The following is a 19,098-nucleotide window of genomic DNA, read 5'->3' as shown; positions in this document are numbered from 1 at the left end:
TTTGTAAGAAATGTTGTATGCAAAATGTAATGCATAAAAAATTTAATGTATTTTAGTATTGGAATGAAATTGCCGAACCCAATATCGTACTACCAGTACATTAAATTGGAGAATGTTTGTAGGGAACCCATACTGATATCCCACGAAGTGGAACTTTATAAGCTAGTTAAAATAAGGTATCTTGTATTAGCGTAGTTCTGTAAATTTCGTATATGTTACGAATATCTTGTGACGAACAAAAAGCATTTGTTTTAAATTTTATCTTCACCCATAAATGTGTGGGTGATGTTACACCACCATCAGTGGGCTCCCATTTATTTTTACTGAACAGCACTTTCTATTGTTCATGTCACAATCTTCTCCAGTGTAGTTTGTTACTTGCAATTTTTGGTTGCTAGTTTTCACAACATGTCAAAGCTATTTACTGTATTTGGAACATGAACTTTTCCACTGTGTATGAGACAAGAGAGAAAATACAAAAAATCATTTTACTCAATACACAATTTTCAGGGCTTATTTATTGCTAAAGAAGTTAGTGAGCTTTTATACTGAAAAACTACCACAAGAGAAATAGGCCATGTAGGCTAAACTTGATTTAGCAGAATTTGTTAGTTGCATTCTTACCATGTTACATTTGTTGGTTTCACCAGCTTACAATCAGATAAATAATCCATTTATCCAAAATCTCGAGTTTTACATCGGTTCAAGTCTGTCTCTATAATCTTGATTTCACAAAGTAAAGATTAAATATCTACATAAGTGATACAACCCTTTTGTGATTGCTGGTCTCAGGCATGGGATGAGTTCATTGTACATTGTAAACTGTTAGAATTGTCTAGATTGCTGTCAAGTGATAGAAGGTGCTGCGAATTGGTGTGTTGGGTGAAGTACCAAAGACATGCCAGAGGTACTTTTATCCTCTCCCGCAGATACTGTCTCCTCTCCAGGAAGTACAGTACCCATCACATTTCATTGACTTGTCGGTGTGATGAGTCTGTGGCAGGATTGAGAAAAACCTGGATATTTGGAAAAAAAAACTGGGTTGTATTGTTTTTTTTTTAATTTTTTCATATTGACAATGAAGTAGTTTAATTTAAATTCCTGTGACTAATTTATTCTAAACACTAACCACTTCATGCCTATTTTCTTCACCTGCCAGCACTGCATCCGTTGAGAGAATCTTCTCCACCTACAAGCCTATTTCATCAAAATGAAGAAATAATTTAGGTGTTAAAATTATGCATGCTTCCAAAAAATAGTAAATTGTTATTTAGTCATTACAGTTAATTATAAATTTAAATATTTTTTTCTGGAGGTGTAATTGTTATGTAGGCCAAGCTGTGTTTCTTATCTTGCATGAAATGTTAAAACACAGTATTAATAAAGTAAAGTCTTGGTGCAGTAAATAGTTGCCTCCAATAAATATGATGGCTCATTTGCACATTAATTAAATATTCATAATTAACTGTAGTTGGGTTTTTTGGCATTAAAATTTTTTTAACCGCATAGGTTTTTTCAGCTTGGGTTAAATTACAACCACTCTAGTCTGTGGTAGGTGTAGGCACCTGTATGTGGGAGGCAGAGACCAATGACAATTCAGGGTATTTCACCATACCCTGAATTGTCATACCCTATGCTAAAACTGGGCAAATGTTTCAAAGTTCACATGTTAGGAAGCCTGCTGTATTGGGGGAAATGATGTGCGAATGGGTAGCAATCTGTTAATTATTGTCAGTTTGAATGTAGGTTTATTGCAACTAATGATACACCCTTAGTGAAATGACAGAAAGGGATATGATGGATCTCTTTATGCACCCAGTGTGGATACCTGGAGGGAAGGTTGTTCAAAAGGCTTGTGAGGCTGTTCCAAAGGCATTGGGAATCAGGATGCAACCACTTGCAGAGTGTGATGCATATTGCAGCAAATCATGCCTCTTGTCTGGGCTCCAAGGTTAAATTTTCATTTTGGTGACTGCCAGATAAGATGTAGAAGGCCAGACTTGTTTGCGAAGTTTCAACAAAGCTCATAACCTGCATCTTCGTTCATGAAACTACTTGTGCCCACCCACCCACCCGCTTCCACCCCCCCACCCACCCTCACCCCCCCCTTACCCGCCCCCCTCTGTCTGATAGTTCTTAACTGAGGAGAAGACTTAAGCTAGAGATTTTGAAGATAGTGTGACAAACTAGGCAGTGACTTACTGGACCTAAGCCAAAGGGTTGGGAATGGTAGGCTCCTCCTAAATAGGTAAGGTGTGTAGCACACAACAGAGGCAGCAACCCAGATAGATAACTCTATGTGGACTGCACACAAGGATTTTTCTGGTTAGATGACTCTAGAGTCGTAGGAGACCCTAAAATATTCATGTAAGATCCACAGATGAAATGATTGAAAACACAGTAATCAACTGCTAAAAAATTTACAGCAGCGTCCTAGAGTTTGAAGCCATAGTAAAAGCTAGTGGAACTCACATAACATCAGATACAGAAAAGTGGTAAAAAAACAAAATTGACAGGATTGAGAATTTTCGAATAAGTCGTGTGTATACCAGAAGAATAGACTTATGGGAAACAAAGATGACGTATTCATCACGGTAGACTCCTCTTCATTCAAACAGGCTTCAAATGGCCCAATGATGCCAACCAACTGCTGTGTCACCCTCAGCTAGTAGGCATCCCTGGGTGTGAATATGGAGGTGCATGTGGTCAACACAGCACTCTCTTGGCTGTTATCAGTTTCTGTGACCAGAGCTGCTACTTCTCAGGAGCTGAATGCACACCACTTGCCAACAGCACTTGGCAGACCCAGATGGACACCCAAGCACAAGCCAAGCCTCACAGTGTTTAACTTCGGTAGTCTGGCAGGAATGCACAGATCAAATAATGTGGGTTAGAAGTTACTACCCACACTCATTCTCTTCCAATTTATTGCCTCTGTTCCATATCCTTTGACTCCTGTGGATGCTATCCACTTTCAGTACAAGTTGTAGATAGTACAGCTTACTCATCTCATTTGTTCCTGGAACTTCGCAATTTCATACAGCTCCCTCCATTCAGCGTTGTCAAACTTGTTCTAAATCTACAAATACTGTGAATTTATCTTTCATCGCCCAGTCTTCAAATGTAAGTCTTAGGGTCATTACTACTTTACATTTCCCTATATTGCTCCAGAACCCAAAGTTTCTCTCCCACATCAGCTACTGCCAGTTGTTCCATCTTTTTAGAGATAATTGGCGTTACTATTTTGCACCAATGGTATATTGAAATGATGTTTCCATAGTGCAGCTGTTGAAATCTGCTTCATCTGAAATTAGGATTCTTACGTTTTTTTTCTTCCAGCCTGAGAGTATCTCACTTGTCTCATAGATCTCGCTTGCCAGGTGGAATAGGCAATAGTTTTCGGTGCTCTGATGAGCACTCGCCAGTCGATAGGTAGCAATTGAAGTCAAACAGTGTTCAGAATAAAGACATTTCGACTGTCACAATTTTATAAGTAAACTGCCGAAGTATTCATAATAAAGTTCCTGAATTTACTGCCATCCAGGAAAGTTCTCATGCTCACATTTTTCTTGGGCCTGAGAGCTGCCTGAAACCCAAAGTGGAAAGCTCTGAGATATTTAGCAAGTCATGGAATGTATATCAGAAAGACAGATTAGAAGCCATTGGAGAGGGGGGTGTTCATTGTGTTTGACAAAAATAGTCTCTATTGAGGTTGAAGAGTTGAGTGTGACAGTGAAGTCATCTGGTCATGCATAACAGGTGTGAGTGAAACCACGTTAATTATTGGATGATTTCACTGGCCACCTGATACTGCTGTGAAGTCCTAGAGCCATTCAAATTAAGTATATGGTCAATAGCACATAAATACCGAGGTCATACAATACTGGTTGGAAATGAATTTAACCTGCTGAGTATAGACTGGAATGTCTATGGATTCAATGCGAGAGGTACAGACAGACAGTCATGCAAAATATTTTGGAACACTTTTTTTTGAAAATTGTCTGGAGCAGCTAGGTAGGCAGCCAACACTCAATGGAAATACCATAGACCTTGTAGTTACAAATAGGCTGGATCTTATCGACAAATTCAGTATAAAATGGGGAAGCGATTATGATGTCATTACAAGCAACTAAGATTATGAAAGTTCATAAATCAGTTGAGAAGGCTAGGATAGTGTTTCTGCTAGATAGAGCAGTCTCAGTGAGACAGTGAATTGGCATCCCTTACTTCCACTAAGATGAATGTAGAGTAATTGTGTGCAAAGTTTAAGCAGATTGTAAATCATGGTCTGGAGAGTTACAGGCCTAGTAAGTGGATAAGGATGGAAAAGATGCACCATGGTTTAATAACGAAATTCGGTGGATGGTGAGAAAGTGGAGGCTTTTGCACTCTCAGTTCAAAAAGGAACACAGAAATGATGACGAATGAAGGTGAGTAGAAATTCATGTGATTGTGGGATAAGGCTTCCATTCAGTTTCTTGTGGACCAGTCTGATGCGGGAGTTGAGGATAGCAAAACAACAGCTAAAGTTTTAAATTTCATGTTCAAGAAATCATTCACACAGGAGAGCTGTGCAAACATACTGTCATTTTGCCATAGGACAGACTGGAATGTATTCTCAGTTCAAATATAATAAACTTTCTTGACATTGAGAGGCTTATGTGCATGAATCAGCAAGGTTTTAGAAAGCATCACTCATTTGAAACTTACATGATATACTGAGGACTATGGATGATTGGCTACAGGCAGATGCCATATTCCAGAAAGGATTGACACGGTGCCACATTCCTGGCTGTTAATGAAGGTATGAACATATGCAATAAGATCACAGATATATGAGTGGCTCAAAGACCTGTATGTTGTCCTCGATCGTGAGTGCCCATCAGAGACCAGGGTATCATCAGGATGCTCCAGGGAAGTGTGATAGGACCTCGGTTGTTCTGTATATACATAAATGATTTGGCTGGCAGGGTGGGCAGCAATCTGCAGTTGTTTGCTAATGATGCTGTGGTGTCACAGTTGGGTGACTGTAGGAAGAAACAAGACAAAATTTCCAGTTAGTGCGATCAATGGCAGCTAGCACTAAATGTGGAAAAATGTAAGTTAATGCATACGGGTAGGAAGATCAAACCTGTAATGTTCAGGCACAGTATGACTAGTGTCCTGCTCGACACAGTCAAGTCGTTTAAATATTTGGGCTCAACATTGCAAACCAATATGAGGTGAAACGAGCATGTGAGAACTGTCATTGGGAAGGTAAATGGACAACTTCAGTTTATTGGGAGAATTTTAGGAAAGAGTGGTTCATCTGTAAAGGATACTGCATATAGGCCTCTGATACGACCTATTCTTGAATACTAGGTGAGTTTTTGGGATCCGTACCAGGTCGATTGAAGGAAGACATCAAAGCAATTCAGAGCCAGGGCTGGATTTTTTACCGGTAGGTTCAAACAACACGTAAATGTTACGGAGGTGCTTTGGGAATTCAAATAGGATTCGCTGAAGGGAAGAGGACATTTTTTTCGAGAAACGTTATTGAGAAAATTTAGAGAACTGGCATTTGAAGCTGACTGCTCTACAATTTTTCTGTTGACAACATAGATTGCGCGTACGGATCTCAAAGATAAGATATAAGAGATTAGGGCTCATATGGAGGCACATAGACAATTGGTTTTCCCTCGGTCTATTTGCGAGTCGAACTGGAGGAGAATGACAAGTAGTGGTGCGGGATGCTCTCCGCCACGCACAGTGTGGTGGCTGATGGAGTATCTATACAGATGTAGAATGGTTTTCTTCATGGTTGATTCTCTCAAGGGTCTCAGTAATTCTGAGAAAATGTGATGTACTTCAGGTATGTTGTTTAGGCATAAGTCTGTCACTACTCTGTCGAATTCTTCAAGCAGTATCACAACTTGCATTTCATCTTCCTCGTGTCTTACACCCTTTCTGCATTTTTGCCTTCAAGTGAAGTCCCTTCGTAAATTCCTTCCACATTTCAGTGTCCCTTTCTGTGCTTAGTACTAGGTTGCCATTTGAGCTCTTGATATTTTGCTGCTGGTTCTGTTTTCTATAAAGTTTAAATAATTTTCCTGTACATAGCACTGTTGTGTTTTCTCCATGTCTTGAAGGCCATTTGACAGCCAGTTTTCCTCCAGATTTTACTTTCCAAGCTACCCAGCCCCCCTCTATTTTACATTTTTTTTCCCCCCACAGCCTCCATATTTCACTCTCCAAGCAAACCACACCTTTCCTTTTTTTTTTTTGCCTCTGCAGATTCATTCATCTGTCATCTCTGTATTCTCTTGTTTAGGGTCTTAAGCATAGACCATATACAACATAGACTGTGCATGCCCATCTCTCTGCTGTGTTAACGCCTGAAACAAACATCGAAGCCACATGACTCAAGGCAGAGAGCCAAGTTTTTGTCATTATGCACCGTGTGAAGTGGGGCTGACAGAACAGGTTTTCTCATTTATAGCTAAAATCAAGCACTGATTTTGACAATTCAATGAACTGTGCTACAACTATTACATATGTAGCAGTGCAGTTAACCTATTGACAGTTCTTTTTAACAAGCGACAGATTCATATGGTTTCAGTTGCCTGAGACTGCAGTCGTCTGTGTAAGTTGCATTCGTGTGTGTGTGTGTGTGTGTGTGTGTGTGTGTGTTGTTGAAGAAGGCCTTAATGGCCGAAAGCTATAATTGTGAGAGTCTTTTTGTCGTGCCTATCTGCGACTCAGCATCTCCGTTATATGGTGAGTAGCAACTTCCCCTCTCATAATATTGCTACATTCCATCCTGGATTTTCTACTGCTTGATTGTTGTTTAGCAAATTTTTGATTGTTGTTTAGTAATTTTTTTTTTCCTTCTTCTTCTTCTTCTTCTTCTTCTTCTATCTCCCCCCCCCCCCCCCCCCCCCCTGGCTGTGAATTCTTGCAGTTCATTGCTTCCACAAGACTGGAAGTCAAAATAACAATCTTTTTCTAATGATTCCACAAGAATATAAGTGAAATGTTGTAATATGTTTTTGTTGGAAAGGAGATTCATATATGTGCAAAATGTCAGATATTTACACAAAGTAAGTGCACATATTTTCTGACTTTTGCTTAATCCAGTACAGGTACCAAAACAATATCAAGATAGCTAATGTAGTCTGTTAAAAAACATTGATTATACTTGTGTAGTGAGCTAGATATGAACAATAGTCTATTAAAATCTTAGTCATTCATCAAGGTACCAACATCCATCATAAATTTCAACTCGTGGAAATATCTGCGCAAGAATTTTGAAGTAGTTCTCTTTCAAAACTGAGATTTTCATGCATTTGCGAAGTCTGTGAGGTCAAAAGAACACTTTGCTGGGCATATATGAAGGTCATTAATTATCCTGCTAATACAAAGCACAAAATTTGATCTGTAACAAAACTACTCCATAGATTGAGAACCCTCAGGGATACAGAATGAGTGAATACCTACAGTAACAAGAAAATTGTAGATAAGTTGTATTAACATTAATGTTCCTATCTCTATACTCTGTAGTTATATTCATACCTGCAGCAGCCAGTTAATTAAAGTAGAAATAAAGTTGCTGCTTTGAAAAAAGTTGCTGCATCCACACTTACACTGAATACTTGCTGTTTGCCTCTCACTGGTAGCTTAATACTAACTTGATTACATTCGAATTTTTGAAGCAAAATAGTTCTTATACCTGCAAAAACTGAGTCTTGCTTGCAGTGGATTACTATTCAAGATATAGCTTTACAAACACATTCGTACCTACCAAGTAACAACAGAACTTAATAATTATTGAATGTCGATCTTCAAGTAATAAAAAGTGTGGTTTCTTTTGAATTGGTAAAAATGGGCATTTTGTTGCTTTATGTTAGATGGAAACCTGCTGAATATCATACCTCTGCAGCAGAATCCATTACTTCTCCTGGAATATTGGGCAAGAAAGTTAGTTTAATTGCCTTGTATTGTGTTAAGTACATTACAGTTCAGCTGAAACTTCTTTTTGTTGTCAACAAGAAAAACCATTGAGTACAAGTGTTGGGAAGTAAGAATTCCAAGGGCCTTAAAAAGCATTCTGCATAATGTGTGGTTATCTGATTTACACAATAACCTTGCTGCTCACTTCTGGTGAATAGACACTATTTACTACATATGCCCAAACACACTATTTAGTTAAAGTGCCCTGCCCCAGAGGAGTCATTTACAGTAGAGAGAAAATATACCAACACCAATGTCCAACAGCCCCCCCCCCCCAAAAAAAAAAGTCATCATTTGCATGGAAAGTAATATACATGCTAAACACTTAATACAGAAATTAATCAAGCTTAATACCACTGTGTTTGTTTTAATATTATCGTATATTTCTTATAGAAGAACTACTCTCCAGGAAGAATAAGGCAAACAGTCTTTTTTTAGCATTATCAGTTTCGTAACTTCTGTAGGGTGAGCAGTAGGCTATATTATGTGGGTTAAGGTTGAAGCTTTTTTCGGTAAAGTCAGGGGGGAGTCCATTTCTGATGACACATTTTCACTTCCTCACATAGTTGGACAGAATTCTAAAATCAGCATTTAACGCAAAAGAAAAATGAAAGTACTGATGGTAGTAATACAAGCACCTGATTTATCACAGAAAAACAGCATTTACTCAAAACTTGGGTCAACAGAGATGTCTGATCCCATCCATCTGCTTTGACCCGCAACGTAAGGATGTTATGGTGTGTGGTATGCCGTGGAGATTAGTTTATGAGTTGATTGTGTTTGTAGATGTTATCCTGTTGTGTTACAGCACCGAGTTTAGTTTATGAGTTGATCGTGTTTGTAGACGTCATCTTGTTGTGGTTGATGGTGCCCTCTGGTGGTGTATATGTGTATGGTCCAAGTGTTATGTGGTGTATTTGGTTCATTTGGGCTTTGGTGTTGGTAGAGCGGAGCTGTTGGCGGTGTCTGCGACTGAAGAATTGAAATTGGTTTCAGTGAGTTATAAATATCTCTCTCTCTCTCTCTCTCTCTCTCTCTCTCTCTCTTTGTAGGTGTTATTGGTTTGCTGTTTGTGATGTGGTAAGACATTTAATTTATTGTTCTTTTGTTAGGTATGGATATGACCATGAAGTTCAATTGTGCGAGGTTGCGTGCAGAGATTGAGGAGGACATGATGTTGTTGATTAAGTTGTTTGGACTGATAGCAGAGATTGTCAAATGTAGTGTCTGCAGAGCAAATATGAGGTTGACGAGAGTTCAGGCATCTCAGACCAGGGACGGGTACATGTGGCAGTATCAAAAGGACAACCTTTGGCACTCCATTAGATGCGGTACCTGGTTCGAGGAATCTGGGTTGGCCATGAGAGAGATTGTTTTGATAACTTACTATTTTTGTTATCAGTCGTCTATCAGTTTTTGTGCACATGAGGCTGGCGTGAGTTAGAGGACTCTGAGTATGTGAAGTATCGGGGTAAGTTGGGTGGACAGGGGTGGTGGTTGAGGTAGAAAAAATCACAGCTTGGGAAGAGGAAGTATGAGAGTGGTAAGCCTCCGGTTGGTTTATGAGTGTGGGGGGACTGCTATTTTCGGAGGGGGGGGGGGGGGGGAGTATGCTGCTGATTGTGTTTTCAGGATTTTGGAGGAGCTTTCTAAGAGGGAACTGGTGGGGTTAATTGAAGAGTATGCAGGGGAGGGGAATACAGTAGTGTCAGATGCCTTTTTGTCATACAGGGGTTTGGGGAAGAGAGGTTATGATCATTTAGTTATAAACCATAGTTTAGAGTTTAAAAATTAAGAAACTGCAGTGTGTACTAATACAATAGGAGGGTTTTGGGGGGCGCGGTTAACTCTGTCATAGGGAAGGGGAAGAGGCGGCACTCTTCTAACCTGCAATCTCATTTAGATGAGTATTGCTGGCGGCAGAGCGTCCCTGGGGATTATTGTATTCTTCGCATTTTTTTTAGGGCAGTGAGTAAGATGTACAGGCCAAGGGTGGTTAGTTGAGGGTGTTTGGTATGTGGAGGGAGGGTAATGGTTGTGGATTTGAGGGGGGGGGGGTTATAATTATGTTGCCGAGGATCTTTTTTGTTGCAGTTGTTTTTGAGTTGTAATGTGTTTTCTAGAGTTTCGTTTATTTTGTGGTTTTTTATTTTTTTTGGGGGGGGGGGGGGGGCGGGCGGATTGGTAGGTTGTGTGTGGTTCGTGAGGGTTTGTGTGTGTGTGTGTGTGTGTGTGTGTGTGTGTGTGTGTGTGTGAGAGAGAGAGAGAGAGAGAGAGAGAGAGAGAGAGAGAGGGATTGTGATTGGGGTTGGTGGGGTGGCCAACCTTGTGTGTAGTGCCAGAATTTGTTGGTGGTGATGTTATTGTAGTATTTATATGTATTTTAGTGTTTGTTTGTTGTTGTGTATGTAGTGACATCATAGGTGCCACATTGGAGATGCTGAGAATGATCATTTCCACCATGCTGATGACATAGTGGGTCAAAGCAGACAGCTGGGATTGGACACTTCTGCAATCCCCAAAACGTATATTGTTGTACTGTAGGATTTATTACTGCATCACTTAACATAGATCTTTTAGAAGCAACTTTATTTAATCCAATTTTTGCTGCAGCAGAAACTTGGTATGAGTGGGAAGATGAAAAAAAATAGTTCAGTCATCTTAAAAATTAAGATGATAACACAGTTTCATGGCAAAGAAGTGTGGAGACTGATATTCTGAATTACACACTGAAACAAATGTAAGGCATTATATTTCTCACTTGTCAGCAATAGAGTTCAAGAAAAATACAAATAAGGTTTACAGAATGGGACTCAAATTCATTAATTTATTTCACACAAACAAACACGAAACTACAATTGAGATGTAGGTGACTTGACTTTTGCAGTTGTAGGTGCCACCTCATGTGAATGTATTTCTTTTTTTTTTCTTTCCCAAAACAATTACAAAATCATTGATTGTTCAGCAAAACTATTTTTGTGTGGACACTTCTAATCAGAGTATGCTGCAACTTCTTCCTGTGGAGTCTCACTTCATCATGTAGCCTTATTTTAGAATACTCAATGAGTACAGCCTTTTGTTGGTAGAAGAATGGGGTTACTAAGGGGAGCACTGATTGAAACATGTTTGTTCAACTGAAGAAAAATATGATTCCTTATGTCCTGCAAAGCTGAGGTAACTTAATTTTTAAAAGGGTTTTCCTCATAAATAATGGACATTTTTTAATACTTCTGGTCCATTTTGCACAAACATGATCATTAGTACTAATAGATAAACCACCGCTGTTTTTCCTGTTCAATATACTGGTACTAGAAATTTTAGAACGTAGTGAAATTTGCCAAATGTGGCACTCCAGCATTTTGTTCAGTGTAAGAAACTGGATGAGGTATGTGATCATAGTCGTTATTTATTACAATGGCAAATCAATTAGCAGTATTAGATGTGCCAATCTGAAAGTGTACCAAAACTCTCTTGGAAAATGCTTCAGACTGCTGGATTGATATTGTGCCCCTCCACGACTTATCACAGCATTAAAAAACACTTCGCTGAAATCAGGTTAACTGCCCTACTACGTGTGTAACAGCAATAAGGTACACATTGTTTTCTTGTTAAAATCGCAATAGTAGCTCAGCTCAGCAGACAAAATGCGTTGCAAAACCTGTTAATTCGCAGCTGGGCGTATACGCACTAACGAGAATTGCATCTTCTACTGGAAACTGGTATTATGAAGTCTTACTGATTAACAGTACTACAACAAAATTTAATTCAAGATCAATGCTCTATATAAATGGTATAACAGCTTGTTTATAGCATTTAGTCTCTTCTCCTTAACAGTCCTCAGTTCATACAAGAAGTGGTGCCTTATGCAGTTGATAATTATTTTGGCATCATTTCAATTTTATTGTACCCCAGTACAGCCGTAACAAATTATATGTAGGCCTATAGACATCCGATCATTGTAGGACTAACAACAATAAGACTCCATAATAGCGGATTCGAGTAGAAGATACAATTCTCGTTTGTTACGTGCACACGTAGTTACGAGTTTACAGGTATAGAAATGTAGTTTGTCTGCTAAGCGAGCGAAGGCCTACCTAAGTTACATACGTGCCGTGGACTGCCTTTCTCGTTGGCCTTGCAATCTATCTTGCTTATGATTTTAACTATTTTACATTGTTTCAGCTCAAGGATATGCAATGTTCACGACCTGTAGGCGCAGTAGCAAGCTGCGCTGCTGACGTCACAGTGAACCCAACCAGCGCTCACTTGTCAGTAGCCAGCAGTTGCTATGACGTATTGTGTGGTACTTGCGTATGAGCCAAAACAATGTTGTTTACGTCAGTGTGAAGTTTTATTAGTGACGCGATTGAGTACAGAGTTACGCCTTAATTATCAGTGTGTGGACGGATTTTTTAGATTAAGTTTTTAATTGGAAAATAATGGTTTGCTGCGCGATTGCCGGTTGTACTAACCATAGCAGACAAGTAAATAAGTTGGGGATTAAGTTTCATATATTTCCCAAAAAGAGTGAGACGAAACAAAAATGGATAGATGCATGTAAACGTGCAGATTCGTTTTCCGTTGAAAATGCTCGTGTCTGCTCAATACATTTTACTGATTCGGATTATGAAAGGGATTTGAAAAGTGAACTGTTGAACATTCCTTCGAAACGCAAATTGAAGACTGATGCTGTTCCAACACTAAATCTACCGTCTTCCGGTGCCGGTATAGGGTTTAGTATTGAGCGTAATGGTGAGAGAGATGTGCGGGAACAAAAACGAAGCTACCGCCAAGAGGATATTGTACAGGTAAATTAAACTAATTAGTACTGGTTAAAATGTTAGCTGTGAAAACGAACACCCTTATGGATACGACAGTGTTTGCGTATGTCAACCATTAGAAATTATATAAATAAGACAAATGCAGTTGCTGGAATTATAACATGTTCAAAAATGGTTAAGGGCTCTTTTTCTGATTGTCAACTACAGATAGTTAGGAAAGGAGTACCAACTGGTCATCTGAAGGAACTACGAAGCTGTGACTTCATATTGGCTATCTTATAAAGCGTTATCACTTGTTAGGGACGTGTTGAAATATTCTCTTCCTAGTGATATCACTGTTAGAAGACGACTCAAGGAGCAATCTAGCGTTCAAACACGTAAGTATTTTGAAACCTTGATCAAAGTTATTAGCAGAAATTGAAAAATATGTTGCTCTTGCCTTTGTTTAAGTGAAATTAAACAGTAATTGATGTTTTCACCAGGCAGAAGAGATTATCAGAGGAGCACGCAAAATGTTCAAGTTATGGTCATCAGAAGTTTGGTAGGCCCATTTATTATAACTTCGACACAGCCATTACAAAGCACAAGGTTCAAGTAATAGAAAATGTTGAATTAATTATGAGATCATTTGTGCATGATATGGGACCATCAAATAGAAACTTACAGGGAACCAAAAGGTTGCATAACTCAGAATTAGAAAATCATCAGGAGGATTTTGATGTTTCAGCAGAATGGTCTTTTTTGCAACAGCACATAATGTGAAGTTATTAGTAGTCTGTGACATAAAGTGACAGACTTGTTTGTTTCAAGAATGTGGTGATTGCTCTGGGAGCCACCCAGTCTGGAGCCGAGACTGCCCTGTTTGTGCAAAAGAATTAAAAATTCAGGAACTATAAGTCAGCAGTTGAATCCCCCATGCTGATGCCAAAAAGGAATCTAAGGCGATGAAAGCTCCCGTATCGACCATTTATTGTGCTTCCACGGTGCATAAACGTGTTCCTAAGGTTGATGCCTCAGCGCAGACATTGTCCAGTGTACAACCATCCACCACCAGCATCTGTACTTCCATGTGTACAGGCCAAGGCAAAACGAGCAAGGATAAAGCAATCGAAGCAGCCACCACAGAAGAGACCAGCAACAGTTCCGCAGTGTGTGTCAAGAAGGCACAGAACAAGCAGAGTGTTTCTCAATGTCCGCTTTCCCCCTCACCCTTGCAGGGACGGGGTGCAGGGATAGGTTCATAACATTTGAGTCAAAATCTATCCCGAGTGGTGTGAGACATCATTCTTCAGGACACGTGTGGAGGTATTCAGTCTCTTATCTCAGGGTAGACCACTGTGTCTGAGTCTCCAGGAGACTCATTTCCATCAGTTGTACACCTCTGAGCTGCGAAGCTATGTACACTACAAAAAGAATGACCTGAGTGGAGAGAGAGCTAAAGGATGTGTAGGTATTTTCGTCAGTACCGCCTACCACTTCTTGCCTCTCTCATTTGAGATGACTTTACAAGTAGTTGTTCTATCAGCGCACATGCGTCATCCGTTGACAATATGTTCCCTTTACTTGGCTCCATTTGATGCACATTATGAAGAGGCCCTAGCCATCTTTATTACACAGCTTCCCTTCCCCTTCATCCTCTGTGGTGATTTTAATACATACAACATACTTTGGGGCTCTGCAACTACCTGCCCCAGGGGCAGAGCAATTGAGAGGCTTCTAGTGTCATGCAAATACTTGATAAATGCGGGGCAGAGCACTCACTTTTGCACAGCAACTGGATCGTTCTCTGCCGTTGATCTCTCACATTGCTCTCCAGCTCTTGCTCACACTGCTCAACAGGAAGTGGTCGATGTCTTGCTTGGAAGTGATCACTTCCCAATCTGGATTCACCTGCCAGCAAAGCAAACTTCCACAATGGGTGCTCAGTAGAGCTGACTGGACACGTTATAGCCAGTTGGCCCAGTTCGAACATTCTGCAAATGTTGAGAAATGGGTGGATCATATTTCAAATTGATCCACGATGCCACTGCAGCATCCATACCACAGTTCATGGGACAACAGAAAAGGCAACCTGTCCCTTGGTGGAGTTTTGAATGCTGCTCTGATATCAGGGCCAGGTGTGTGGCTCTGTGTAGGTTCAAGTGTCATCCATCTGCAGAGAATCTTGAAGCCTTTAAGGTGGCAAGCGCAAAAAGTCACCGAATTATTCAAGAGAGCAAGAAGAGGTTGTGGCAACGGTTCCTGGACACCATTAATTGTTCTACCAACAGTTCCATTGTGTAGGGACCATCAGGAGGATTTCCAAACCAATCACTGAGATATTGCCCAGACTATGACAGCATATTTTATCACAGCCAGTCAGGATCAAGGTTTCCAGTGCCATAGAGCAGTTGCTGAGAGGTGTAGTTTGGACTTCTGATCCACCTCTGAAGAAAATTACAACTGCCCATTTTCCGTGTGGGAGATGAATTCTGCATTGTCAGCAGTTTGTGACACATCCCCTCTTCATGACAGGATCCACTACAATATGCTGTAGCACCTCACAATGCAAATCAAAGATACCCTCCTTGCACTTTTTAATGTCATTTGGACATCAGGTCACTTACCTGACTCGTGTTGTGAGGCAATTTTAATTTCTCTTTTAAAACTTGGAAAATACTGTAAATGCCCAAGTAGTTACCATAGTATTGCCCTCACTAGCTGCATGGGGAGACCTTGGAGTGAATGGTCAAATGCCGCCTTGTGTGGATCTTGACGTCCAGGCAAGTCCTTAGTCACTTTGACTGAGAGTTCAGGAGGTATCGCTTCATCTTTGATAACCTGGCCCTCCTGGAGGCTGCTATACAACAGGCTTTCGTATGCTGGCATGACATTCTAGGCATATATTTTGATATCGCGAAGGCCTATGATACTACTTGGAGGTATATTATTTTTGAGCAGCTTCAAGAACGGGGTTTTTGTGGTTGTCTTCCCAGTTTCATTCAGCCCTCCCTCTCACCACAATATTTTAGATATCAAGTCAGTGACGTCCTGTCTTATCACTTTGAGCAGGAGAATAGTGTCCCTCAAGGTAGTGTTTTAAGTGTGACTGTCTTTGCCATAGCTATTACTAGCATAATAGCATTACGTCCATAGTGCAAATTCCTGTCCAATGTTCTTTGTTTGTGGATAACTTCACTGTGTTTTGCTCTTCTTCAGGCCTGGCATTGACAACATGTCAGTTGCAATTATCTTTTCAACATTTGGATGACTGGGTTCAGAAGAGTGGTTTTAAGTTCTCCACCGAGAAGTCTGTGTGTGTTATTTTTAACCATTCTCGTTCCATTTTAAACTTCCCTGAGTTGAGGGTCAGGAACACTCTTTACTTTTAAAGACACAGTAGGGCCTCATATTTGGCTCTAAGCTTGCATAGTTACATCTTAAGGATTTGAAAAAAATTGCCACTTAAGACTTTAAGTATTTTAAAATGTCTTAGCCATAGTATATGGGTAGCAGACAGGACTTGTCTGCTCCAGTTTTACAGAGAATTTATATCATCTTGGCTCGATTATGGGTGCACGATGTATGGGTCTGCGAGGTTCTCTTATTTAAAGATGTTGGACGTAGTCCACCTTGAAGGTATTTGGTTGGCCACTGGGGCATTCAGAACAAGCCCCTTACCAAGCCTCTGTGCAGAGTCTGGTGAACCTCCACTTCATGTCAGGCAATGGCTACTTATGGTGTGCCAGGCATATAAAACACTGTTCACACCCACCTACCATACCGTTGCTCAGCCTCCGCTCGAATGGCTTTTTCGTAACTGGCAGCAGTCAATGAGGCCCTGTGGGATTCAGGCACAGGATTGCCTTCTAGAGATGGGTGTGATCGGTCTTCGCATTTTACATCACGGTTGGAGCAGATTTCCACCTTGGCTTCTCCAGAGGCTCATACTTATTTTAGACTTGACAAATTTAAAAAAAGATTGTACGTCATATTTTACATTTCAATCTGTTTTTTAATGTTTTAGATATGCATCACAGTTTCAAAATAGTGTGCACTGATGGCTCCAAGCAAGGGAATTCCCTTGGCTGCTCTGTCGTGTTCCCAGCCATGTCACGGGGATTCGCCTTCCTAACGAGTATACTGTTTTCTCATAAGGCTCTGGAGCAGATGTGTCGTATTTGGGGCAAACGGTTTCTCATTCGCTCCAATTCCCTTAGCACCTTACAATCAGTACAGAACCTGTACCCAACTGAGGAGTTGGTCTAGCTGATATGTGACCAAGTGTACTTGCTCCAATGGCAGGGTAAGCTGGTGTCATTCTTCTGGGTGCCAGGGCATGTAGGGATATGGGGAAATGAACAGGCCGATTGGGCTGTCAAGAAGGCCTGCAGAGGACAGGATGTGGCACTGTGTCCTGCTCCCTTGCAGGCTGTCATTTCTGCACTAGACAGGAAATGCACAGTTGTGGAGTCAGGAATGGCTGGCGGTGACAGTCAATAAGCTGTGGATGGTGAAGTCAATAATCCGGCCGTGGCATTCCTCCTCCAGTTGCTCAGGCGGGATGAAGTGACCTTCACATGTCTTGGATTTGGGTACCGCCCTCTCACATATAGCTTTTTACTATGGCGAGAGGATCCCACATTTTGTCATGCTTGTGGCAGGCACATCTCTATCCGTCATATTTTAACGGAATGCATTTTATATCGTGATTTGAGGCCAGAAGCAAATATTGGTGGGGATCTGTTCTCTATTTTAGCTGATGATGAGATGAGTGTGACTAAGGTTTTAAAGTTTTGTGGTGTGCTTGGACACTGGCCTAAACTTTTAGGCTGAAGGTTTTAGTGTGTTGCAGAGTGGTTGGCTTCTCTGTTCTTTATTCTTGTGATCAGCCAGCCACATCCATCTGGTATATTGTTTTAGCTCCTTATACCACTTTCTTCCTATGTTGTTAATGTTTTATTACTGATGCAATACTTCATTCCATGGCTCTGTCTGGGTATGCACATAGTTTTCCAACTATTGTTACCTGTGGTTTACGTGCTGTTTTATCTTCGTGATTTTTGTATTTTACTGGCACTTGTCTCAATCCGTTTTTGCACAGGAGCTAATGACCTTGCTGTTGTGTGCCAACACAAACATATCCGTGTTTATCAGAAATTCCGGGTGTTTATCATCCTGAACAGGTGCTTTACCAGGTTTAGTTTGTTTTAAGCCCTCATCTAATTCAGTCAGTGTAAATGGTGAAGAGAAATTGGAGTCATTGGGTCACTGAGATTTTAAGAGGGGTAAGTTTGCATTTTATTTTGAAAGTATGTTGTTTGTTGCAGAATGATGTAGGTGTCTCAACTAAATGGTTAGCAGTTTGGTTGCATGAATTACCAGGCTTCTGACAGGTTTATTGGAGGCTCTGCCAACCTTACACAGAAGTCTGTGTGCCTTTCTACTTGAATGTTTGAAATTTAAATTTTCTACTGTCTCACACCATCATGCTCTTCTAGCTGTATCAAGACTTTGGAGTAAGTCATCTGCAATATCACTGTTGCCGGTTTTTCTATATTCTTCATAAAGTGGTTCGCCACACATGTTCTACCCTGGTATATGATCCTTTCTGTATCCACGATGGATGAACTTCTTAGCAGCAGTAAGAACGGTCCCATCAAATGAAGGATAGTTTTTAGTTTCTGGTGGAATAAAACAGAAATATTTATCTCTTATGTATGTGGTCGGCAAAGCTCCTCCAGTCATCACTGTAGAAATTCCATGTGGGTTGTGGTACAGATCTCGCTATTTGGACAGAGTGCCCCATATTGAGGATTACTGGCCTATGTTGACTGTGTGGGAAATTAGGTGGCATAATCCATATCACTTCAGGCAGAGGGGTTACCTTCATAGTCTCGAATGTTATTGAATTTAGGATATGTTAAAATTCAGGAGTAAGAAGGAAACAGGTATTTTTTTTTTATCCAAAAAAAATCCTGCCCCCAAGATACAGGCCTCCAAACATGGCACTGCGAACACCATTTTAAAGATGCAAATTCTGGAAAAAATTTTAAAATGCTGTATCTCAATAACAGTTCTAGATATTTTGTTAGAGTTTTTTCTGTTTGAAAGATAATTGCTTTATGATTACAATGGTATCCTCTGTTTGCACATATCTGTCAAAGGTCTTTTACTGCCGCCTTTGGATTTTTTTTATAATTCACAGAAAAGTTTCTTTTAAGGCAATGTCAATCCAGGAAAGTTAGATTTTTAGTTTTTTTGCTCACTAGTACCATGTAATACTATATTCTCTGTAAAGGAGAGCTTCCACTTTTAATTTGGACAGGTTTTATTTTAAAAAATCTTT

At 40.2% G+C, this 19,098-nt stretch overlaps 2 long non-coding RNA genes across 6 annotated transcripts in view; one reads left to right on the top strand and one right to left on the bottom strand.

Moving 5' to 3' along the window:
• Nucleotides 1-19,098, top strand: part of LOC126292178 (uncharacterized) — a 40,311-nt gene that overhangs the window by 756 nt on the left and 20,457 nt on the right. For 2 of the 5 annotated variants that reach the window (XR_007552034.1, XR_007552032.1), the window contains exon 1: nt 12,528-12,797. The exons of the other annotated variants lie outside the window; for them this stretch is intronic. This is a non-coding gene — a long non-coding RNA (uncharacterized LOC126292178). Of the gene's footprint in view, nt 1-12,527; nt 12,798-19,098 lie in introns of those variants that run through there. 5 annotated transcript variants of the gene reach the window in all.
• On the bottom strand, nt 557-12,242 carry LOC126292180 (uncharacterized). The gene is made up of 3 exons (XR_007552037.1): nt 12,084-12,242; nt 1,130-1,197; nt 557-1,016 (listed from the first exon to the last, which is right to left on the bottom strand). It is a non-coding gene; the product is annotated as an uncharacterized LOC126292180 (long non-coding RNA).

The sequence above is a fragment of the Schistocerca gregaria genome, chromosome 9, assembly GCF_023897955.1.
Source record: "Schistocerca gregaria isolate iqSchGreg1 chromosome 9, iqSchGreg1.2, whole genome shotgun sequence".
Taxonomy (NCBI): Eukaryota; Metazoa; Arthropoda; class Insecta; order Orthoptera; family Acrididae; genus Schistocerca; species Schistocerca gregaria.
Note: the sequence above shows the minus strand (reverse complement) of the source record. Positions and strands in the feature narration are given on the sequence as shown.